At 41.9% G+C, this 26,844-nt stretch overlaps 1 protein-coding gene across 1 annotated transcript in view; it reads right to left on the bottom strand.

The window, feature by feature from the left end:
- The window catches only part of OTUD7A (OTU deubiquitinase 7A), a 358,018-nt gene that overhangs the window by 177,864 nt on the left and 153,310 nt on the right, over positions 1-26,844 (bottom strand). Inside the window, exon 2 of the mRNA XM_047738332.1 lies at positions 3,053-3,180. The gene's annotated coding sequence lies outside the window, so the exon portion shown is untranslated. The remainder of the gene's footprint in view (positions 1-3,052; positions 3,181-26,844) is intronic.

The raw sequence follows: 26,844 nt of genomic DNA on the forward strand, positions 1-26,844 counted from the left end.
CGTCAGGCTCAAGCACACAGGTTAGGAGTATGCTACTCATTTAAGAGTATAACTCAGGTTTCCAAGTGGACAGAACTTCACAGAAAGCACTTGAAGAACAGAAAAAAGGCAGCCCTAATATTTCTACCCACATAGTCAAAGGACACCTAAGTGAATCCTTCTGTGTTCATGCAGAACTGCAGATTTGATTTTCAACTGTACTTCAGTCAACCTATAAACTATTATGTTGTGCCCACACCACCGTCCCTTCCCCGAGGAGCCCGTCAAGGGGACATGGAGATAGGCAGAGGATCCCGGCCTGCAAACAGCTGAAAGGGTGGAAAATAGAAGGAGGAGGTGGGGAGCCTTTGGGGGAGACTTTGGGTTGGTGCCTATGCAGGGCTGTTACCTCTGGGTCTGCAGGGCCCATTCTCTGCCCAGCTAACCGGAGGCTGGCTGGGTTGGCATCACCCAGAAAGCAGGAGAACACATGACACCTCAGGGCAGGGCCCTCCCTCAAGCCCAGCCTAGCAAGCCATGAGCCAGGAAACATTCTGGATACAGGATGCGGGCTGCCAGCAGCCCCTCTTTATGAAAACCAGCCCTCATCTGTTCCCAAAGTCGTGGGGAAAAAAATCTAGGCAAGTAACATTTTCCGAGGAAGCATTTTTCAGATACGCTAGCTAAAAATGTTCTCCAAGGGCAATTTTTTTTTTTTTTAAAGACTCAGCCTAATCCATGCCCATGTGCAGCTCAAAAACTAACATGTATATTCCCAAGCTATTTTCTTGGTAGAATTTTCAAAGGTTCTCAAAGAAGGTTCCAAGGCAATGGAGCTCAAATAAAGCCATGGTGACCGGATCTAAACAGAAAGAATCCTAATCACCTTCAATCAGTTGCTAGTGACCCAAAGGCAAAACAGCCAGCAGACTAGGGGGATCCAGGCCTAGCCAGGGGCAGAAGCCAACCAAGGAGGCGTGCTAGAAGTAACCAGCATGGCAGAGCAGACGCCATTTGGACACCATTCGCTGACATGTGCTTCCTGTCGTGACGGTGTTGCTTCTCAAGGCCACCTTCTAACTTTAGGGACTTAAAAATATGACCAGTCACATCCTGGGGGACCTCCGCCCCGTCACTCAGTCTTATCAGCGTCTTTTTTGCCAAAAGTCTTATTCAGCCGGAGATTACAGAAGATGCTGGGAGTGAAGCAGCATCAGGAGGCACGCAGCCCATCCTCTGCCACTGTGATAATTATTAGCCAATAGTTAGTGAGGCCCACCATGGGCTCCATCCCTACCAGACACGCATGCTGTGGTCACTCGTTGCCTCCTAATTTTAATCCTAAGGTCACTGAGGGTTTATGAGATGCAACATTTGCTCAAGGTCACCCAGCGAGTGTGTGTCGGAGACAGGGCGCCTACTAGACACGCATCCAGACGGTCTAATTTCAGAGCCCTTCTCTTGACTGCTTCGAGATACTCCCTTGTGTGGCAGCTCACAACCATGGAAAAATGAAAAAAAATAACAAAACCGTTGGACAGGGAAGGAAGACAATGGTGCTGGTGAACTGATGAATTAAAAATCATAATACGACCTTCAGTGGATTCTATAATGGATGAAAAATGAGCTAAACAAGAGAATATTCACATGGTCTCAAAGTTTACCCCACCGATTACTAATTATAAGGAATGAAATAATAGTAATTTATAAAGGAGAGCTCTGGCAGAAACCACATGAGCCACGTGAACAAACTAGTCCTTACCAACACCAGGTCCCAGTGACATGCTGGACCCATGGATGTCGAGCAAACACACGAAATGTGTGCTGAACCTAAGCACAAAGAAACAGCCAGACAAATCCAGACTCTCCTGGAAACAAATGGCTTAGGTTCTTCCAAAATGTCAAAATCACAAGAGAGAAAAGTAAAAGCGCTGTTCTGCTTGAGATGTAAAGAGACAGAACCAAATTCAGGACATGATGCTTAGCCAAATGCTGCGTAGGGAAAACAGCTATGAAGAATATTCTGGGGACAACCAGAGGCATTTGAATAAGAACTGTATGTTGGAGAAGATGACTTTATTGATGTTAAATTCCCCAGTGATAATGGTGCTACGGTTTTGAAGAAGAAAGCCTATGGATGGAGGAGATATTTCCCAAAGTATGTCATGTGTTGGCAACTTACTTTAAATGATTCAGAGAGAAACACTGAACACACATACATACCACACATGAGTACATATTCCGTGTGTGTGTGTGTGTGTGTGTGTGTGTGCATTTGTCTTTGTGGGTAAACAACTGGTAAATCTGAGTGAAGAATATATGAGCATCCACTTTCCATTTTTTAATAGATATAAAATTTATCAAAATGAAAATCAGGGGCACCTGGGTGGCTCAGTGGGTTAAAGCCTCTGCCTTTGGCTCAGGTCATGATCCCGGGGTCCTGGGATTGAGCCCCGCATCAGGCTCTCTGCTCAGCAGGGAGCCTGCTTACCCCCCACACCCCTCTCTGCCTACTTGTGATCTGTCAAATAAATAAATAAAATCTTAAAAAAAAATGAAAAGCAGACCAAAAATAAAATGTTTGTTCAAAGAGTCATAAGGCAAAAGAACTACTATGCTATTAATCAACTAGATAAAAACTGCATTTTGGGATAAGAACTAAGAGGAAACATTAAAAAGGAAAGTATGTGAAAGTGATAAGACTACTGTTGTTTAGATTAGTCTTATAATACTTTACAAATCAATCATGATAGCAACAGAGGGCAACAGAATTACTTCATAAATTTTGTACTAGTGCTAGTGTAAATCAAATTACTTTTCTGTTGTTCACTACAGTCATTTTTTTTTTTGAGAATAATGTTTATCATTCTAAATGCAAATTCTAGTGCAATACGAATCTCATTTCATAACTCGTTCTCAATGGATTTCAGGGAATAAATAACCCCATCCTTGGCTTTAGATCTGATTTCCAGGCAATTTGCTCCAAGGACCAGTACAAGGTCTGTTGCTAGAGGCGTTGACTGCACATGCCCCTCCAGCACAGTCGCTTGGGACCCACAAACATGAGACTTACTTTTCAGACACTGTGATTCTCTGGAGGCGGGTGGCCGTCAGGCATCCAGGGCAACGGCGTACCGTCCCTGCTGGAAATGGCCCATTGTTGCCCCAGTGGATGGTGTGAGACTGCAGCCCCTGAGAACTCTGGAAAAAACACAAGAATAAAAAAAGAATGTTCACATTTCACTAAAAGTGAGAATTTAAAATATAAGTTTTAAGAATATATATTTTTTATATTTTAAAAATTAAATATAATTTCAAATTTAAACATCATTTTAAATATTCAGTATGAACTTGAAACGGTCTTGATAGTGAAACCTGCATCCCTGTGTCCCCCTTCTTAACTCACCTTCCCACTCTTTAAGTTTTGAAATAAGCGCGGGCATCTGGAGGGAGGTCAGGATAAATGGGAAAGGTCTCCCCAGTGGGTGACTGTGAGAAGTGACTGTGGGTGAGAACACACGAGGAGCTCGCATGCTATGCTGATGTTCCAGGAGAGGAGCGCAGTGCTTCCCAGAGGGACTCACAAACAAAGCCTCATTTCTGACATTCCATGGGACACTCAGGTGGTGTGGTCTATGAGGAATCTCGAAGTCAGGAAGCTGTTAGTGACCCCTGCCTGGACCGTGGGGGCATCTAGGTGGTCATGGTGATGACCGCACCTCGGTCCTGGCAGGGTGCACTGTGCTCCATATGGAGGGCAGGGGGGTCATGAAGAGCATTGTGAATGGAGAGGGTCCCTGTGGACCACACCTCCAGCCAGGTGGGTGCAACTTGCTCTGTAGCATCTTGACTCCTGAGATCCACTCACTTATATACCATGTGGAGTTATCAGAGCTCTAAGATGCTCTTAAGCTAGGAGGCCTGTGACTTCACAGGTGAGGGGAGGGAATTGGGTCACAACTGTGCACCCTAACATAGACTACACCATGGGGTACAGGAGCCCCTCCTTCCTCTATGATCACACATAGGCTGTGGGTGAAGTCTGGGGATCCTGCCTGTGTCTATGGAATGTCTATGGTGTGCCCAGAGGCCTGGGATGGTAGGTCCTGTCCCCGTAGTTCTAAGTACCCTGGGGCTCCAGATCCCTGGCTGGCTTCCCCTTTGATATCTCCCACCCAGTTAGAGAAATACCACGTCTTCATAAGCATAACTGCTTTACTTTCAACATTTCAAAGCTAATGCAATGCACTCCCTCTTTTTGGTGGTTTTTACCTCTTACTAAATATATTTTGGTCTTGTGTTTACCTTCCCACCTTGAATTCCACTCTGCTACTTGTCTTGTTGCTCCTTGTTCTTTTTATAATACTGCTTGTAATAGTTTTGCCTATGCCATTGTATTTTTTTAACCTCTTTAGGCCATTTTTTTTTTTTACTCAATTTCAATTCTTCATTCCAGTATCTGTCCTTTAATTGGGGAATTTAACCTGTTCCATTTTTATTTTTGAGTAGCATTAAGAGAAGGAGAGGAAAATGACTGATATATTTGGACCTTTCCCCAACATCTGTTTTAGTACTTCCTATCTCTCAAATTTTATGGTGTTATTTTCTTTACTGTCTTCAGTTGACTTGATTGGTCTTATTTTTCATTTTCTAGAAGTTATATATCTTATCTTTCCTTCTAGTGTTTGTCTTAAATTTGTTACACACACAGGTATATTAATCTTTTTTTTTTTTTTAATCCTGAGAATTGATGAATAGATACAACTTCTAATCTCCACACAGGATAAGACCATTAGTTCAATGTAATTTCCTTTCCTTCCTTTGCTATCTGGTATATTTTGTTAAAATCATTTAAAATACTCTGAACTGCTTTTAATTTTCATGCTTCTAGTTTCTTAGGGATCATTTCTTAACAATCACCTTAAGCTTCATGGCTACACTGTTAATAATTACAATACATGATTATGTTTCACTGTTTGTTAATTAGTCATAGATAATTTACATATCTTGTTTCTCCTTTATTTAATTAATTTTTTTATATTACTACAGGGAGTTTTCGAGTAGCTCTTTCAAAATGGTTTCATGGATAATACATTTTCTGAATTCCTAAATAGAAATGGGAAGAGACTGAATACAAAAGAGTGAGACTCCATAGGCAAACCATCTTGATAAAGAGGAGCAAAGTTGAAGGTGAAATAGTTCCTGATTTCAAAACTTACTGCAAAGCCACAGGAACAGTGTGGTATGCATGTAAAGACAGACATATGAGGATTCTATCTGGGATAGAATGGAGAATCCAGAAATAAACCCTCACATCTATGGGCAAATAATTTTGAACATGAGTGTCAAGACTATTCAATGAGGAAACTACAATGTTTTCAACAAATGGTGTTGGGAAACTGGATATTCACATGAAAAAGAATGAAGGTGGATTCTTACCTAACACCATATATAAAAATTAACTTGAAATGGACCAAAGACCTACAAGTAAGGGCTAAAACTATAAAACTCTTAGAAGAAAATTAGGAGAAAAACTTCATAATGTTGGATTCATTTGATTTTTGGGGGATCAAAGCTCAAGTGATAAAATAGTTGGACTTCATCAAAGTTAAAATGTCCTGTGCATCAAAAGATACCATCAACAGAAAAAGGCAACTCACAAAATGGGAAGAAGTATTTACAAATCATATATCTATCTGATAAGGGATTAATATCCAGAATATATAAAGAGCTCCTACAATTCAGCATAAAACCCAAACATCCCAATTCAAAATTGGGCAAAGGACCTGAATAGCCATTTCTCCTAACGGCTAATAAGTACATGGAATGATGTTCCACATCACTAATCATTGGAGAAATGCAAACCAAAACCACAATGGGATAGCCCTTCACACACGTTAAAAACGGCTATTATAAAAAAGTTAAAAATCACAAGTGCTGGTGGGAATATACAAGAATTGGAACCCTGTGCATTGCTGGTGGGAATGTAAAAAGGCTTCAAAGGAAAACAATATAGTAGTTCCTCAAAAAATTAAACATTGAATTACCACATAATTCCACTTCTGGATATATGCCTATGTGAACTGAAAGCAGGGGCTGAAGCAGATATTTACAAAATTATTTGCAATAGCCAAATGTGTTGGTTTTAGGCATATAAGGGGTAGCTTTATTTCTTGGTCTTCCTGAGAGCTTTAAGAGAAATTTTTTTTCTAGGAAATGAGTTTTAATTCACATACTGATCACCAATTAGTCTGTCACTCAAGAAGTCACAAAAAACAAACAAACAAACAAACAAAAACCAAAACACAGCGGCCTCAGGCCTGGGGTATGCATTTTTGTTTCTGGTTCTCTAACAGAATCAAAACTTGCAGCAGGTCCCGGCTAAATTTTCAGGAAGTTTACATTCAGGAAAAGTGTGACAACTTCTGTAAATAAAAGGGAGATTTTCTTTTTGTACTGTAAGTTATTGTAAGCAAAAAATATGTCCAGAATAAAGGTGTAAAGTTCGGGTAGGCTGAAGTGCTTTTCAAAATGCAAGTTCCTCTAGAGGGAAATGCAAGAAAATTTCTAGCAATTGAAGAACAATGCAGATCAGAAACACAATGAAGAGAGGAGAAAGGCTATCAGCCAAAACAAAGGGAAGGACCAATGCTTTGTGGGAACTCCTGGGAGAAAAATAATTTTTTAAATAAAATAGCCATTTTAGTTCTGTGTCTTGGTTTCCGAACGTTGGAATGTGGCTAGACAGCAGACGCCATCATCATAAGGCTGGCAGTCCTTTCTATGACACCCCCTGACTGCAGACAGAGCGCCTGGGAGTGTCCTTGGAAACCAAGGACACACCACATGTTTGGAAGCTTCTAGGTGAGAGCCTAGAATAACTCCCACGTGAAAGCAGAAAGATGCTGCTCTGTTGGATTCTCTTTCCCTTGCCCCTACCTCTACTCTGTTGCAGAGTCCACTGGAAAAGCCTCTGGGATGACCTGAGATTGATACCCTCCAAGCTCCCTGCCCGCATACCGTCCTGGGAAGGCATTTCAAGCATGGGGCTCAGACGGTTCTAAGCCTCCTGGTGAAGACTGTTGGAGACAGGACTCTGAAAATGCTCTAGGGACCTGAAGGGGCTCACAACTGTAAGGGGATATTATTCTAAGGTAAAAAATGCAGGCACATAGGGGGCTAAAGATAAAGCCCACTATGTCCCAGATTTGGCTGCTAAGTAAACAGCAGGAGCAAAGAAGGTAGCAATCATCCAGCAGGGGAGCCAAGGCTGGAGGTGCCCAGGGCTGCTGGAGAGACTCCAGGGTGGACCCAGGGAGGTGTGTGAATGTCTCATCATGCACAGGGGCTCTCTCCGGACTACCCAGGCCCTGGCCTTCCTGCTCCTTCTCTTGCCTCCAACGACCACCTAGATATTTTTGTATTCTTTCATCTGGTTCCCCTTCCCCTACTTATCTGAATGCTCCTGCCCCTTTGCCAGCCAGGGTCCCTTCGAGTCCCATTTCTCTTAAGAAATCTTTGTTGCTCATTCAACCAGCAAGCCTTTGATGGCACCTACTTTACCAGGAGCTGCAGGCGGTGGGACAGAAATAAAGCAGGCTGGTTTTTGCCCTTGTGTATCCTGTGGCCCCAAACAGGAGACAAACAGGAAATCATCACGACTCCGTGTCTGGGGAAGCCACGGTGCTTTGTGCGATCTGCCTCAGAGGCCAGAGAGAAAGAGACACTCGGCCTAGAACTCAAGTCCTACAGAATTCCCAAGAGAAGTGGGAGATGGAACCAGTGCTGGTCAAGGGCTTATTCTGTGTCTCTCCCTGGACCAATGGTTGTGAGTCTCAGGTAATCTCACAAATACAGCTGAGGAAAGGGGCTCTGGGGGGACACACCATCTTGTCCCCCCACTGAGGGCGTCCACAGGCTTCTCTCTCTCACCCTATGGCCTTGCCTGGCTCTGCTCATTCACGGGCCTGCAACCCATCATTTACCTGCACACGCTGTGTCTGCTGTGCCATCCACGTGTGGGAGCCGCGTGCCCACCAGGAGAGTCCATTGGACAGCTCCAGAAGAGGAAAGCTCAAAGAAGAGCTAGCCAGGGTGGCTCTGAAGGGTGGGTCCAAGCCTCCTGCTGTTGGCCTGAGGCGTGTCTGCCGGCCAGGTGGAGCATGGGACCCAAGGAGGTGATGGGTGATTCAGGAGGCAGTGGCCTCTGTTGCCTGGAAGGGGTAGGTGTCTGGTGTCCTGGCCACCTTGGAGGGCCTGGAGCCAGGTGGTAACTCTTGACAGCGACCACAGCAAGAAGAGATAAAAAGGAAGGAAGTCTTGTTGCTCTGTGAGAGGGTCTCTGTCATGGGTCATGGGGCCAAACATCCACTTACTCCTTGTCTGGGGAATTGTCACTTCAAAGATGATGTTTATGTTTCCCAAGAGAAAGAAGGTGTTACTGCCCTCCTAGGCTTCCCGACCCCATAGCTGGCCCCATCCCTCAGTTTGAAGATGGATGGTCCCTTTCTTTTTGGCTTCTTCTTGCTTTGAATTTTACCTTCACCTGGACCCAGAGGCCCAGTGGTGGGTCAAGGTGACACCAGGATTTCAGACTGGACTTCTCTCTTCCCTTTGCCCTGACTGCTTCCCGTGGAAGCTCCTTCTTGCTTCTGACCATCATTTGGGGATGTTCCCCAACCTTTATTGTCAACCACTCATATTTATTTTCTGTGGACAATCTGCAATTACCCTGTTTATCTATGTACTCATATGTGATTCAGTGAATGTCCCTAGACTGGATGTCCCATGCAGGCTGGGACCAGAGTCTTCCTACAGCCAGAGGGGCCAACCATGGGACAGCACCCGGAAGCGGGAGGGCCTGCTCAGCATCCAGAATTCCCTCTAGTACCCCCAACTGTTTTTCCAGTGGGTTCCGTTGGGGCAGAAGACATCATGACAACCCACAAGCACTCTTCTCTGTAGAATCTGAAATAAATTCCCTCCACTCTTTAAAACTACTGCTACCCCCTGCTCCCATCCCAGCAGGCTCACGAGGCCGGCAGGGATCCAGGTGCCCTCAACAACTTCCCTTTCCTCTAACACTGTAAGGCACATCCCGGGGGAACCTCCCAACTTCACATTTCACTATTTATTACCTTGAAATGTCCTCTACTTTTGTCACAGGCAGAAGTCTTGCTTTTCTAACTCCATCGGCCAGCAGGGCCTGAGTGTTATCGTGACACAAAATCTCCAGGGTGCAGACGATGTTCCGTACACGGTAATGACAAAGTCCCCGACTTCTAACGAGAGTGGTCAGCCTCCTTGACAAGGGTCTCAACCCAGTGGAGGCCACTCTTCTCCCCCCAGATTGGCCGTCAGAGCCAGCAACTGGTGCAGCTGCCAGGAAAACAGACCCGGGGGCTGTTCCGCAGCCCCGCCTCCCTGAGTCACTGCGGCGCCCACTGGTACAACTCCCGGAACAGGGGAGTCCGCCTAACCAGGACAGCACAGCAAGGTGCCCAGCTGTGACTCCTGGCCCCTTCGCTCACTCTGTTCCGGCCCTTCCAGGTTAGCCATCCCTGTGGCAGTGTTTTATTTTTGAAGGCGGCAATCTACCAATGCTTTATCAGCAGAAGGAAACAAACAAGCTTGCAGCATGGGAGAGGGGAGGGGGATCCCTCTTTGCCCTCAAGGACATCATGAGACCTTTAAAGGCAGGCAGGTTAAAACTGGATGAGAGAAGTCCTCGGGGCAGCAGGTTGGAATCTAACCAACGTGATCTGGGTCTGGGCAGAACCAACCAGACCTTTAACTCCAAGACTCATTTAGAGCTGACTGGAATTGGGCAGGTGCGAGGCTCCAGGACAGGCAGGGCTGTTCCGCCACGGGGGAACTGGATACTGTGGCCCTCAAAGACCAATCCTAGACAGAGGCCAATGCACTTCTGCTGGTCTCTGGGGCCTAGCTGTTGCCCCTTGTCACCTACAAGTGAGTCCTTCAGCCCCTAATGGCTTCCCCTGGCCTGGGTCCAGGAGTGGGACAGGACCTACCAAGGAAAAATGTGTGAATGTCAATCCCCCGCCCGCCCCAACATAAGATTCTTTTTGTTCCACAGCACTCGAGAGCTCGCAGGAGCCAAGCACAGGGATGTGGTAGGGGCACACAGTGTCCCTGGCTTTCCACTGGGGTCGGGTGGGGAGAGATGAAGGGGATGCCCGAACAGGGAACAGATGGCACAGGTCTTAAGGGGGGATATGGGGGAGACTGGGGTGGGTGCTGAGCCGGACACTGTCGGGTCCGGTCCTCACACAACTGCTCGTGAGTTCTGTGACCTCAGGAGAGTGTCGTGACTCCTGCGTGCCTCACTTGAAACGGGGATAATAATAGGACCTCCCTCATAGGGAGGTGCTCAGTATGAAATAGCTCAAAACTGAATACACATCTTTGTTTTCATGCACAGCTTCCTTCTTGGCTGCATGGGACACGAGCACCTGACCTTTGGGTCCCTCCTGCCACCTCCCCTGGGATGCCCAGCTTACTTTCTGGGCAGTGCTTCTCCACCTGCTGGGAGAGCTACACCAGCCCCTGTCATCCCAGCCCTTCAGGCCCTGCTTGCCTACCCTGTGCCTGTGTCTGGGAGCAGGACTGGATGTTTGGGTCAGCCAGCCTTCCCATCTCCCTCTCCCCCTCCAGCCTTCTCTCTGGATAGAGGTCAAGTGAGCAATGCATTACTCAAGCCCCGTGCAAATTAAAGCTGAGACCCCTCACTGTAAGAGAATCCCAGCCTGCAAGCACTTCTCTCCAGAGAATTCAAAATCACCTCCCCTCCTCAGTGGAAGGCACTGTGCCTAATGGTATCTAAGGACATCCTGCAATAGACTGTGGGGTCGTCACCCAGCGCACTTAGGAAAGTGCAATATTCCTAACATGTCACAACCTCACTGGGTGGGCTGAGCTCCGGCTATATTAGTATTCTCTACCTGTAGGTTTAAAGGTAAATTAGGGGGCGACTGGGTGGCTTGGTCATTTGAGTGTCTGCCTTGTTCAGGTCATGATCCCGGGGACCTGGGATTGAGCCCCCGCCTTGGGCTTCCTACTCAGTGGAGACTCTCCTTCTCCCTCTCCCTCTGCCTCCTGCTCCCTCTGCTTCTGCTCTCTTGCTGTCAAATAAATAAATACAAATAAAAAAAAAAATAAAGGTCAATGAGGCTCTAAGTGGCACTAAGTGAGCAGTGGGCTAGACCAGGTCAGGGTCAGGTGAGCCTGGGAGGTGCAGGCGGACAGTCCGGGCATGCATGGACAGGGCTGTCCACTCATAAGCAGGATGCCGGCCCTCAGTGGGCAGGAGCAACATCACAGCATTGTCCTCCACCCAAGTCAGAGCCCGGCACTTAGGCAGGTGGACCTGGGTAGCTCAGGTGGCTGAGATGTGAAGAAGGCTGTGACGGTGATCTGGGGACAGAATGGCCAGCAGCACAGCAGTCTGGAAGCAGACCTGACCCGACTCAATGCCATCTCAAGGCTGTTCTGGGGCCCGGCACTGCCCCAGCGAAGTCAGCCACCGCAGGGAGGGTCCTGCAGGACCTGGCTGCACCTCCAAGTGGCCACCAAGGCCCACGGTCGCTGGTTTTCAGGCTCTGGAAGCAATTGTCGAAAAGGTTTTGAGAAGAATCAGAGCTACAGCTGCTGGAAGGTGAAGAGTTTTCTGTGTGACCTTGAAGCAGAAAAGAACTTTTGAGTGTCTCCAATGTGCTAGCTACATTCCATATGCCTCTTCCTTACATTTTACCACAAATCCACACTCGAGGGGCAAGCATGCCCTCTTTAAATGCCACCTCTCCTGTGGCCAGAGGACGTGAGAAACCTGCCCAAGGTCATACTGCAGTAAGTCACCTGAAGCTGAATAGCAAAATCAAAGCTCCTGCTTTAACATTACTACGCCACTTCTGGAGGTGCAGAGATGCTAATGATACTCCTTCTCCTCCCTTCGTGAAGGCCATGGCACCTTACTCCCCTTGTTTCCTGGAGCTCCAAAGGTACTCTGCCCACCTGAAACGTCCTCCTCGATAGCCAAGCCCAGAGTCCTGTTACCGCTCCTCAAGAAACAAGCTTTACCTGCTTTTCCCACAACAGCAGCCCGACGTTCTTTCCTAAGCCCTCCCTCCTCCTCTGGGGATATTTTCTATTTTGAAATGGTTGAAATTATGCTATGACAATTTCACCTCTTATTCAAGATGACATTTTTTATTTCATATTAGCAAGAAAATAGTCTGCTAGTCTCCGTTTTTTGTTTGTTTTGTTGTTGTTTTCATTTTTGTTTTTTTGCTGTTGTTAAACTGGGAAATTTCCCCATCAGAGCTAAGTAGCTCAAACATGCTTCACTCTACTACTCTGGCATTTATCAACCTTTGGCACCTTTTTTTTTTTTTTTAAAGATTTTACTTAGTTATTTGACAGACAGAGATCACAAGTAGGCAGAGAGGCAGGCAGAGAGAGAGAGGAAGGGAAGCAGGCTCTCTGCTGAGCAGAGAGCCCGATGTGGGGCTCGATCCCACGACCCTGAGACCATGACCTGAGCGGAAGGCAGAGGCTTAACCCACTGAGCCACCCAGGCGCCCCAACCTTTGGCACCTTTAATTGTGGTTGTTTCCCTAGTATTGTGACCTGTTGATGCTTCTGTGAAAAGACAGGCAGACCAGGTGACCGGGTTCCCCATGGTGACCATGCCAGAGAGGCCCCTTCTCCAGGCCCCCATCCTACCACACCCAGTTCCGCTGCTTCCAGATGACCCAACCACCCCTGCATTGAGCAGCGGTTCTGTAGTGGAGTGTCTGGACTGTAGCATCAGCACCATCCAGAGACCTGTTAGAAATAAAAATTCTCTGGGACGCCTATGTGGCTCAGTTGGTTAAAGCCTCTGCCTTCGGCTCAGGTCATGATCCCAGGGTCCTGGGATTGAGCCCTGTGTGGGGCTCCCTGCTCAACAGGGAGCCTGCTTCTTCCTCTGGCTGCTGCTCCCATCGCTTGTGCTCTCTCCCTCTCTCTCTCTGACAAACAAATAAATAAAATATTTAAAAAAAAAGAAAAGAAATGCAAGTTTTCTAGCTCCTCCCAGACTTGCTGAATCAAAAACCCAGGGCATGCTGGCCAGCAATCTGGGTTTTTCACAAGCCCTCCAAGTGCAGAACCACTGAGCTGGAGGCTACAGAGAGCCTGGGAATGTCCTCTCCCAACAACCCCCACCTCTCTTTCTTTGCATGCAGCCTCAGGAGCTCATTCTTTCTTGTTTCCCAAAAGACCAACCTTCTGCAATTATCCCTTCACTCCCGTATTCCTGTAAGCTCTTCCTATTTTTTTCTCCCAGGTTGTTTCAAACATGCTCAGGAGTCCTCTTCTTGAAAAAGCATCTTTTGCTTGACCTCTTGTCCCATATATTCAACTCTCTTCTCTTCCTTCCTACCTCTGTCAGCTTGGCAACTTACCCTTTTGAGTATCATAGTCTCTAGGAGTGACAGTATCTACTAAATAGGCTAAACTAAGAGTTTAATGAAATAACATAGGATAAGGATGGGCTATGAGGGTTAATTTGAAGAGGCCTGGAATTAGCCTGAGCTGCTTTGCTGAAGTAAGAGATGTACTCAAAGTATAAAATGTGACTAATATTGTTGTCTTTTACTCATGGACCCAAAATGAGTTTCAGGGTAGGCTGTGCTAGTTTGTTAGTAACATTTATTGATGATCATGAGACTGATGGTTTATGTGTAGTTTCACTGTAGGAGTGGAGTGTGTAGGGTAGGGAAGGGGAGAAAGCTCCAATATGGGGGCTGGTCTTTTAGTGATAATGTGCTTCCATGACAAGGAGGATATATAAGAAGTTCCAGCTGAAATTTCTTTTGGGCTCCCTAGTTTGGATAGGTTGGTGGTTCAGAGAAAGTACATCTGGTATACCCATGCAAAAGGAAGACAACTGTGGGGAGCCTGTGTAGACCTTCTCCTCTCCAAACTTCTCGCTGATAAGGCAGTCTTTGGCTATGCTGTAGGTCCTTATTTCTGTGTTTTTTTGTTTTGTTTTTGGCTATATCATATCCTTTCTCAGCAATAAACTGTAGATTCATAAGCATTGTCATTTGAAGCCTTGTGGATCTTCTTTAGCAACAAAACCCTATCTGGCTGCCACTATTAGGGTAGGTGACATTATAGCTATCTTTCCTTCTGCACTGTTTTCAAACAGAGTTCCTTGCTGAACCGCTCACAAGAATTGTTGGCCATTGATTTCTTCATCACTTATTCCATTCTATGTACTCCCCTTTCCTCTATCCAAATCTCGATCCCATCCTGAGTACTCAGTTGAAATCATAGTCAAAAACGTCACCATCAAGACATGGCCCTTTCAGCTCTTAGTTAACACAGAGGACCGCAACTACTGTCTTGGAATATTCTTTATATTTGATACCATCCTCCTTTATGATCTGATTATTACTCCTCTCCCAACCACTTTAGTTTGTCTCACTAATTCCTTTTCCCAATGAACTATGGGTTTTCTCCTAGCGCTATCTTGGCTCAGCTCTTCCCTTCAGATATCTCATCATGCTCATTAAATGTTCATAACCACCTATGTTCAGATAGTCTGAACTCTCTCTCTCTCTCTAGTCTTACTGTCTTTTCTACCCTTTGATCCACAACTCCCTGATGGTCAGTTCACTTGAACATCTCAATGGTACCTCAAAGTCTTTAAGATCTATCTTCCTTGAAATGCTGCCTATTCACCATGTCAGTCAAGACTTAAAAATTAAATTCTCAAAAAAAAAAAATTAAATTCTCCCTCAACTTCTCCCTCTTTATTTCAGTGGGTCCATTACATGTCTTTCTCTGTGAGTCAGTCTTTCTCTTTTTTTCCTCCCTTTTTCTCCAGGTCTCTCACCCTTCCTCTCTTATCCCCAGCCCCGGAAACCACACAATTCTGACACTGATAGAGAATGGACTTCTGTTTCCTCTGTCCATTCTTTTGGTGCCACCATCACTGGGTGGCCTGCTTGACTTCATGCAGTGGTGTAACAGGATGGCTTGAAGACTCTCCTCAGACTCAGAAGTATGATGAGAAAAAGAGCATCTGCATCACAGTGTCAAAGTATCTCCCACAAGACATTTATTAATTACAAATGGTAAATTTGCATTAGAGAAATTTCACAGAAACAACCTTAATCAAGTGATCAAGGTTAATGCAGTAAGCTGAATATTTTTGTCCCCCCTCAAAAAATCACGTTGAAACTCAAACCCTCCAATTGTAATAGTGTTAGGATGAGGGGACATTGGATGGTGCTTCGGTCATGAGGGTGGAGCTCCCATGAAGGGGGTTAGTTAGATTATAAAAGAGACCACAGAGAGCTCTCTTGTTCTTTTTATATTATGTGAGGATCTTAGGAGAAGTGGGCAATCTAAAATATTCCTCAGGAATACAGATGCAAAATCCTTAATAAATATTAGCCAATAGAATTCAGCGTATACCATGACCAAGCAGAGTTTATTTTAAGGATGCAAGGCTGGTTCAATATTTGAAAATCAATCAGTATCATCCACCACATTAATAGACTAAGAAGAAAAATCACATGATAGTATCAATTGACATATATAAAAAAAACTGACAAAATTCAACCCCCCTTCCAGACAAAATTTCTCAGAAAAATAAGAATTGAAGGGAACTTCCTCAGCTTAAAGAGCATCTATAGAAATCTACAGCTAATATTATACTTAAGGTGAAAGACTCAATGATTTCCTCCTACAACAGGAACAAGACATGATGTCTGCTTTCATCACTCTCATTTAATGTTGATGTAATGTTTCAGCTGATGCAATAAGGTAAGGGAAGGAAGTAAATGACATACATGTTGGAAGGAAGGAAGCACAAATGTTGCTATTTCCAGAGGATGTGATATTCTATGTAGAAAATCCCAAGGAATCTACAAAAACTTCTAGTACTAATAAATGAGCATAGCAAGGTCATATGTCACAAGATAAACACACAAAGACCCACGTATAGGTTTAACACTATGTTAGCAATAAACATGCAGACATTGAAATTAAAAATACACTGTCATTTATAATCACTCATTAAGGAAATGAATAGTTAGTTGCAAATCTTAGTAAACATGGATGGGACTCATATTCTGACCATTACAAAACACTGATGAAAGAAATAAAAGATTTAAATAAATGAAGAAACATGATGTGTCCATGTTTTGGAAGAGTCAAAATACTAATGGTGCTAAAATTCCTCAGGTTGATTAACAGATTTAATAAAATTCCTGTCAAAACCCAGCAAAATTTTTTGTAGATACAGACAAGATTAATGTAATACATTTACATGGAAAGGCAGTGGCAGTGGAATAAGAACAGTTAAAATGATTTTGAGGGGCACCTGGGTGGCTCAAGCGTTAAGCATCTGCCTTTGGCTCAGGTCATGATCCCAGGGTACTGGGATCGAGCCCTGCATAGGGCGCCCTGCTCGGGGGGAAGCCTCCTTCTCCCTCTCCCACCCCCCCGCTTGTGTTCCCTCTCTTGCTGTGTCTCTCTCTATCAAATAAATAAAAATCTTTTTAAAAAATTCTTAATAAAATGATTAAAAAAAAAAGAATCAAGAGGGAGAGATCCATCTACCCAATATTAAGGTTTACCACAGAGCTTCAGTCATCAGACTGTGGCATTAGTGGAGGACTAAACATGCAGATCAGTGGAAAAGAACACAGAAACCAGAAGTAGAGCCACACAGATATGCCCAACAGATTTTTATGATGGATAATTCAACACCCAGTGGTTATTCTTTCCCTTTTCATCAGAGGTCTAGTGTCTGATTTCTAGAAGGAAATTACTTCCTTCTTAGACTTCTTTGCTCTGACCAAGAAATGAGAACAACCCTTCGGACATGATTTGGCCCACAGGACAGAAAATTTCAGCGCCTTGATTAACTGAGACCCATTTTGTCCCATTCTAGTTTCTGCACCTTCAGAAACTCATATGAAGTTACTAGGTAAGCAACAGCTTTTGCTTCTGCTTAAATAGCTGGGGTTTTTTTTTGTTTGTTTGTTTCCTTTCTTGATTTTTTTTTACCTTCTAATCTAAACTCACCATTCTATTTCATCAGTACTAATTTTCATCTTGTTAGATTTGACACACCACAGTTCCCACCTTTCAGAAGTCGTCTTAACTCTTTTTGGCTCCCAGTTACCTGCTTCCCTGTGTAGGTTAGCCAATCCCTGTCCTATAGCACTTTTAAAATGGCTAGACAGGAAGGAAGGCAGAGCCTTGTAGCAAACTGCTATAGACCCATTTCTAGGCTTAACTAAATGACTAAGAGATAATGTGTTCTTTGTTTATAGTAACTGACAATGGTGAATCCTATCTCACTAAACTGAAATCCAGGCTACACTTTCCCATTGTTATAGGACTGTCATGATGAATTTACAAGTTCAGTGTTACAGCTTGAAGGGGTCTCAGAAATAATCTAAAATCCAATATCTTCATTTTATAAATGGAAAAAAAAAACAGACTCAGAAGTGAACTGACTTCTCCATCCAAGATTAACAACAGGCAACTGAAAGCTTAGTGATTTGAACCTAAATATTCTGATTAAAATATGGTTGTGTGTGTGTTTTAAGATTTTATTTATTTGAGAGAGAGAGAGAATGAGCAAGAGCATAAGTAGGGGGAGGAGCAGAGGGAGATGCAGACTTCCTGCTGAGCAGGGATTCCCAATGAGGGACTTGATCCCAGGACCCTGGGATCATGACCTGAGTTGAAGGCAGACACTTAACTGACTGAGCCACCCAGGTGTCCCAGATGTGTGTGTTTTTAACCATCACATTATGCTTCCTCTTTACTGAGACAATTCACCAGATGCCCTCCTTTCTATTTATTTACTTATTAAATTTTTTATTAACATATAATGTATTATTAGCCCCAGGGGAACAGGTCTGTGAATTACTAGGCTTACACACTTCACAGCACTCACCGTAGCACATACCTTTCCCAACGTCCATAACCCAACCACCCTCTCCCTACAGATGTCCTCCTTTCTTATGGTTACCTGTCCTGGCATAGTATGTTATATGGACATTATAGCCATCATTTGGAGAATCAAATTTCTATCCTTACTCTTAAAACTCCTAAAAAGTTTTTATGTGCAATCTAAAAAAAAAATAATTGAATAATTGAACTAATTAAAAAACAGAGCAGATGAATCATTGCCAGAGGTGGGAGAGGGTGGTGGACAAGAAGGGTGAAGGGGGTCAAAGGGTACAAACTTCCAGTTATAAGATAAGTTCTGGGGATCTAACATACAGCATGATGACTACAGATAAAAACATTGTATTGTATATTTGAAACCTCCTATAAGAAGGTAGATCTTAAAAGTTCTCGCCACAGGAAAAAAAATGTGTAACTACGTAAGGCAAGAGATGTTAACTAATGATTTCTTTGACTCTGTATATATCAAATCATCATGTTGTACACCTAAAACTAATATAATGTTACATATCAGTTATATCTCAAAAAAAAGTGACAAAAAGTGTTCATGAAAATTCTTTGGGGTATTATCAGAGAGAAATCTCCTGGATATATTGTTGATTTTACCCATTAATTTTGCAACACATCTGTAATCAGCACCCAGTTCTTGGAATACTCTACTTCATCTTCTAATTATCTATATATATGGTGTGGGGAAATGACCTATTAATTTTCTTCCCGATTTATACTAAATGATGCTAACAATTTATTGTTATTTATTTATTGTTAGCTAACTAGATTACATGTGAGAGCATGAGGTCTGGTTTGCCATATGGCACCCAACTGCCTCATCCTGAGTTAGGACCAAAGCACCGTGCTGTGGGACAGCCGTGCACCTCGCATGTCAAATTTTTATTCAAGACACTACGGAATGTGCCTTCTACTTCTGAAATATTATTCCAAAGAATTGTGATTTCTGTTTAAAAATGGTAAGTTCTAAATAAATGACAGCATATGCATAAAGTAGAACATATAAAGACAGTGAATTACATTTCTGAAATTTTAAATGCCATGGGGAAATACTTAGTGACTAAAAAAATCAAAAGAAAACCACATATCATCAACCTAAAAATGTAAAAAAAAAATGCATATACAAAAAAACCCAAAAGAAATTATGGCAACATATTATCATACACCAAATCAGCCAATTGATTTATCATTCTGGGATTCCTGCCTGACTTAAGAAGACCTCCTGGGGCAGTCTTTTAAACTTTCGCTAATATTTTTATAAACTGACTTCTTACCCTATATTAAGATTTAAAATTCATCTGGAATTTACTCATCTACATGGCATATTGTTGGCATCCAATTCTATTTTCTTCTAACATCATCGATTAAGACAATATTTATTAAATATGACATATTTTCCTGTTGAGTTATAATACATTTATACTTCAATCTGCTTTTATAATTCCTACTCACCTTCAGTGATTTTTATTTTTATTTTTTCATTGTGGTACCAATGCTTCGTCCTTTTGTCTGGTATACTATGTGATACTTTTAACTTTTTTTTTTTTTTAAGATTTTATTTATGTATTTGACACAGAGAGCGAGGGAGAGAGAGAGACAGAGAGCAAGCATAAGCAGGGGGAATGGCAGGCAGGCAGGGGAGAAGCAGGCTCCCTGCTGGGCAAGGAGCCTGATGTGGGGCTGGATCCTAGGACCCTGGGATCATAACCTGAGCTGAAAGCAGCTGCTTAACCAACTGAGCCACCCAGACGCACTGATATTTTTAGTATATGACATAAGTCCATCTTGCTATTCTTTTTCAAGTATTTCTTGCTAATATTCGTAAATTTGGGCCTCACTAAAAACAAAAATCTAGGGTACTGCTCTAAGCTGTACATTACATTTATATATTAATTTCAAAAGTATTGATGTCTTCAAATTTAGCTTCCCTACCCATCAGCATAGTATATCTCTTATTAAAGTCCGTTAATTAAAAATTCATATTTTGCATGATTCTTGCTCTTGGTATGCATTCCTACAGCAAAATACAAATAAAATGTGTACAAAGTAGAAAAGAGATTGGGAAGAATTATTAGTTGGAAAATAATCAGAGTTCCTAATGTACAAAAACCTTACACAGATGATAGAGAACAACAGAGGACAGTAAGCAAAAGTCATTCTTTTTTTTTTTTTAGTTTTTTTTTTTTATTTATTTGACAGAGAGAGAGAGCACAAGCAGGGAGAGTGGAAGGCAGATGGAGAGGGAGAGGCAGGCTCCCCACGGAGGGGCTCGATCCCAGGACCTCAGGATCACGACTTGAGCTGAAGGCAGCAGGTGCCTCTGCAAAAGCTATTCTTATAAAGGAGGCATAGAGGACGGCTGATAAGGGTGAGAGGGAATGCACCACCTACCACACATCATAAACAATGAAGGAAATGCAAAGCAAAACAAAGTCCTTTTTTTTCTTTTTTCTGATGAGATTTGTAAAACTTAAAAAGAATCTCTAACACCCACTGGCGGTGAAGATGTGCACTTCGCACATTACTGATGGAAGTGTAAATTGAAAAGAGTGTGCCAGCACATACTAAGCATCAAAATGCACATGCCCTTTGAATCATACTTCAAAGATCTTATCCAACAGAAGTTAAGAATTCTAGAACAGGAAAAAATAAATAAGCTATATCGAATAGGCTCTGCCATGCCCAGCATTATTTGTGACAGCAAAATTCTGAACATGATCCATACGGGATATAGCCATATATCCCTATATCCATATAGCCACGTGATATTGTAATGAGAAGGTTTACACCTTTCTTCCTTAAATCATGTTTTCTTTGCAGCTTTCCCCTTTAAGGCTGACATACACTCAGAATCAAAGAAATCACCCCCAGCTCTGAGTCCCAATGCTGGATTTTCTTAACTCCTTAGTAAGAATTCTGTCTTGAAATCCAGGCTTATTGGAGACAGAGAATGCAATTAAATAATTGTCTGAATTCCAATAGTGGAGCTTTCCAAGGCCTTTTGAGGGAAACATACCTCAGTCACTAAAGAGAGCTTTACTACTGCCAGGGACAGAGAGGCCCCAAGACTTCAAGATGAAGGAGTGGAAAGCCCATTACTTGCAGTGACTCTGGCAGAGAGAAAGTTGGGGGAGGGACGCTGGGAGATAAAGGCATCCTGTACTCTTTCTGGGCCAAAGAACCAGGTAGAGAGGAATGTCAAGAAGATAAGGGAGTAAGTAAAAGCACCAGTGGGATGGAAACTATACTTTGATCCTTTTTTGTGATTATGGGAGAAGATCTGTCTGAATCTAAGTAGAATGCAGCAGTATAATGGGGTTTTGTAGAAAGACATTCATAAGAGAGAGAGTGAAGGGAAGGGGGAGACAAAGGGAGAAAGAGCAAGGGGAGAGAGGGAAAGAGAGAGACACAGAGGTGGAGATAGAGAGAAGGAGAGAAGGATGGGGAGAGAGAGAAGGGAAGGAAGGGAGACAGAGGCTAAAGGAGAGAGTATGGACTGATACATGAATACATTTTCACTTATAATAAAAACAAGGAATGAAATGTTATCTGTCATAAGCTTTTGAGTGACAGGATTATAGGTAAATGATATCACCTTTGGTCTTTGATATGTTTTCTGAATTTTCCCTAATATAGTCATATACCACTTTTGTGATCAGAAAAACATAGACGTTAAAACAAACAAACAAGGGCGCCTGGGTGGCTCAGTGGGTTAAAGCCTCTGCCTTCGGCTCAGGTCATGATAACAGGGTCCTGGGATCGAGCCCTGCATTGGGCTCTCTGCTCAGCAGGGAGCCTGCTTCCTCCTCTCTCTCTGCTTGCCTCTCTGCCTACCTGTGATCTCTGTCTGTCAGATAAATAAATAAAATCTTTAAAAAAAAAACAACAAACAAACAAAAAGGCATTAAAGCATTTAAATCCTTTTGCTATTCATTACAGAAAAGTTTTTCTTTTTTTTCCTAATAAGGTTACAACCAAATTAGCTGAATGATCACAAACCTAAGTCCACAACTGAATGAGTGTCCCAGGTACACATCTTGAAAAACCAGTTTCTGCAAATGAGATGCCAAGACTTGAATTTGATTAAGTTGCTCTGTCATGGGAATATATATCCCTGAAAAGCGGGATCTGGTTCTTAGAGAAGCAGATTCCCACTACATCAGGAGGCAGGCCTGTCCCCCTGCTATCGTGTTTGGTGTCTGTGGATTGGCCACCCACAATGAATGGTGGTGCAGAGAGGTAAGAGCAAGTCCTCAGGCAAGGGGGTCACTAGAGGGAGAAATGAGAGGACAAGACTAACACCTGGGCAGTAACAAAGAAAGGAGGACCCTCCCCAGTTTGTGGTTTAGGGCCTCAAGATACTTACCTGTTCTGGGAGCTAACACTAGAGAAAATCACTGGGCTTACTTCTTGGACTGTACAGCCAGCCACGCCTGTTTTGGTAACAGTGGGCTATTCTGGCTGTGGCCTTGTAAACACCAAATAAGAGAAACAAAAACATGAAGAATGTGTAGTTATTCCTGTAAAATCCTCTGTTTACTTCCATGATTTAATCAACATGAAGAAATAGGGCTTAAAATGAGAAACCTTGAAGATGAAAAAAGTCCTCCAAGGAGGAGGACACTTGACCACCATACTTGCTGCAGAGCACTGGTCAGAAGGGAAATCTTCAGTGTCAGAACAACAGAGCATGGTTTACAATGATATGGCTGCCCTTGAACACAGGCAGCCTGAAAGGATGAAATAAAATAGTTTAACAAAGTGACATTCCAGTTCCAGGAAAAGACAGAATAGATAATTTTTCACCTGTTCTTATTACTAAGAACAGCTTAAAACTCTGGGCTTTCTATACTAAAACAAAGACTCAAACAGACAAAAACAATAAACAAACAAGTCTAGGAATACTGAAAGGTAGAGAGTAAAAGGCAGACTGGCTAGGGACTCTGGGACCTGGAAAACAACACAATAGTGAGGTCCCTGGGGTTCCTTTATATCTAATATATACTGGACTGGATGCTGGACAAGAGAGCAATTTGGCTATGCCAATGGACACTCTCAAAAGCAGCCTGCTCTCTCTGGCCAAAGGACAAGAAAGAGGCAGCCTAGCAGGATGGAAAAAATTTAGGCAATGACCTCACTACACTAGCCAAACACCATGGAAAAAAACTGTGACTCCGCCTAACTCCGGAGTGAGGAACCTAGACTTCTACTCTTGTTGGGCTGAAATGAGACACCCCTATCTCCCCAACAAAGGTGATGTCAGAGAAAGTCAAGAGGGGGCAGGACTTTCACCCTTGTTTGGTGGTAAGAAGACCTTTTCTACCCACACTGTCATCAATAGTTATATGGGGAGGCTGAAATCCCGTCTCCATCCAAAAGTAACAAAGCACTCTTCTCCACCTAAGTAGTGTCTGTAGAGACCAAATGGGTAACAGTATGAGGGATTTCCCCCTCCTTGAAGCCAGGGGAGTAGCAGCTGAAGCCCAGTGGAAAGCCTGGACTCCCACCTCAGCCCAGCAGTTACAAGGTATCCCTCCTCATTTCCCTAGGGAAATTCCACCATGGAGGTGGAATGGGGAAATCGTTCTTTCATCCCCACCTGGAAATAATGAGGTGGAACACGCCTTCCCCTGCCAGCCTGTTGTCTACGGAGGACTGCTAAAACAGAAATTTTAAATAGGATTCAGAATCTCATAACATAATATGCAGGGTATATTTGAAAATCACTTATCATATAAAGAACCAGGAAAATCTCAACTTGAATAAGAAAAGACAATCAATGGATGCCACATCTATGTGACAGAGATGATGGGATTTTCTAGCAGAGGTTATAAAGCAAATATCATAGAAATGCTTCAACAAGCAATTACAAGTATGCTTGAAACAAATGAGGTAGTAGAAAGTCTCAGTAAAGAAACAGAAGACAGAAAGAAGAGCAAATGGAAATTCAGAACTGAAAAAAAAAATACAATAACCTAAATGAAAAACTTACTGGATAGGCTCAAAAGCAAAATTAATAGGACGGGGCAAAGAATCACTGAACTTAAAGATAGAACAATAGAAATTATCCAATCTGAACAACAGAGAAAATAGAAAAATAAGCATGCCTCAGGGACTTGTGCATATATAGCAAAAGACATAAAATTTGTGTCATCAAAGTCTCAAAAGGAGAGGAGAAAGAATCTGGGGCTGAAGAGTGTTTGGAGAAATAATATCTTAGAATTTCTCAAATTAGGCAAAAAACAAACCCAAAGATTCAAGAAGCTGAGAAACCTGAAAGATTTAAAAAAAAAAAAAAATCTATGCCAAACATAAAATAATCAAACCCCTGGAGAGTAAGACAAATGACATCTCACTTATAGTGAAAAAACAATTCAAGTGACAATGGATTTCTCAGAAATCATAAAGACTGGAAGGAAGTGGAATAACATTTGTCAAGTGCTGAAAGAAAAGAACTGTCAACGCAGAGTTCTAGATCAAGCAAACATACCCATCAGAAATAAAGGGGAAATTAGGACATACTCAGAGGAATAAAATCTAAGAAAATATGTCACTAATAGACCTACTCTAAAAGAATGACTAAGGAATTTCTTAAAATGGAAAAGAAATCAACAACAACAACAACAACAACAGATCCCCCCAAGCTTAGAACACCAGGAAGGAAGGAAAAAACAATGGAAAGAGTAAAAATTTGAGTGATACAAGACATTTTCCTTATTTACTAAATCATATTCAATGTTTGAAGCAAAAATTATAACTTTGATCTGATTCTCAAAATACTACATAGAGGAAGTATTTAAAATAATTATAAATAGGAGAAAGTAAAAGGACTTAAAAGGAGGAAAGGTATCTATATTTTATTCAAACTGGTAAAATATCAACAGCAGTATACTGTGATAAGTTACATATATACAATGCAATACCTGGAGAAAGTATTAAAAAACCAAAGAATTGACTCATACTGTGTATTCTATAACCACAGTAGAATCAAAATTAGAAGTCAATAATAGAAAAAAATATTAAAAAGCCTTCAAATACTAGAAACTGAACAACAGACTTCTAATTAATCCATGAGTTAAAGAGGAAGTCGCAAGAGAAATAAAATAAATATACTGAATTGAAAGAAAATAAAAATACAACATAACAAAGTTTGTAAGTCACAGCCAAAGTACTACTAAAAGGTAAATTTATAGCCCTAAATGTTTATATTAGAAAAGAGTAAAGTCTACAATCAATAATCTAAGCTCCCATTTAATGAAACTAACAATGTAAACACACAGCCAGCAAAAGGAAGAAAATAATAAAAAATAGAAATCAGTAAAATCAAAAACAGCAAAACAACACAGAAAAATCAATTAAAACAAAAAACTGGTTCTTTGAAACCATCAATAAAATTGGCAAACCTGTAGCAGAACTGACAAAGAAGAAAAGACACAAATTACCTATAATGAGACATTGCTACAGATTCTCAGACACCAAAAGCATAGTAAGGGAATATTACAAACAACTGTATACAGATAAACTTGGTCACTTGGATGAAATGGACCTATCCCTTGAAATGCACAAGCTCTACAACTCACTCAATATGAAACAGATAATTTGAATATCTCCCTATTAAAGAAATTTAATTTGCAATTTCAAATCTTCCTAAAGAGATATATCCAGGCTCACACTGTTTCTGAAGAATTTTGAAAAATACAACCACATGTTTTTTAAAAAAAAAAAAAAAGGAAAAATACAATCACATGTTTAAAAAGAATAACAATTCTATATAAGTTCTTCCAGAAAACAGAAAAGTAACACTTCTCAATTAAATTAATGAAGCCAGTATTATCTTAATACCAAAATCTAAGAAATACGGTATACAAAAAATAAACAATATTCTTAATAAATATGAACACAAATATTATTTATATACCATAAATAATGTATTATATAAATATGTATAATAAATAATATAAGCCCTACTTGGTCATAGTATAAAAAACATATATGTGTATGTGTAAAATTATATACATATAAACCCAAGTCAGATTTACTCCAGGGATGCAAGGATGGTTCAATATTAAAGAACTGATCAATGTAATCAACCGTACTAACAGGCTAAAGAAGACAAATCACACAATTACATTATTCATGACAAAAACTTTCAGAACATTAGGAATTAAGGAGAATTTCTTCAACATGATACAGAATTATGTAAAAATACTATAGCTAACATAGTTAATGGCAAAGGGCTGAATGTTTTCTAACTACAATTAGGGTCGAGGCATGATGTTTGCTCTCACCACTTTATTCAGCATAGTACTGGAAGCCCTAGCCATAGCAACAAGACAAGAAAAGGAACTAAAAGACAAAGGAAGAAATACACTGTTCCTATTTGCAGATGACATCACAGTCTATATAGAAAATCCCCCAAAGAAGCTACAGAAGATTCCTAGCATAGGTCGGTTCAGCAAGGTCACAGGATATAAGATCAATACACAAAAATAAACTGTTATTCCTACACATTAGCAATGAACCCATGGACACTGAAATTGAAAATACAGTAACACTCACAATGTTATTGTATAATATTTACTCAGGAAACAGATGAAATATTTAGGTATAAACCTAATAAAATGAGTACAGGACTTACATGCTTCAACTGTAAAACACTGATGAAAGAAATAAAAGAAGATCTAAATCAATGGGGAAACATATTGTGTTCAAGGACTAGAAGACTCAACACTGTAAAGATGTCGCTCTAAAATGATGTATAGGTTTAATGTAATTTCTATCAAAACCCCAGCAAGATTTTTGTGGAGATAGACACTGTATTATATAATAGATATGGAAAGACAAAGAAACTAGAAA

This window comes from Lutra lutra, chromosome 7, assembly GCF_902655055.1.
Source record: "Lutra lutra chromosome 7, mLutLut1.2, whole genome shotgun sequence".
Taxonomy (NCBI): Eukaryota; Metazoa; Chordata; class Mammalia; order Carnivora; family Mustelidae; genus Lutra; species Lutra lutra.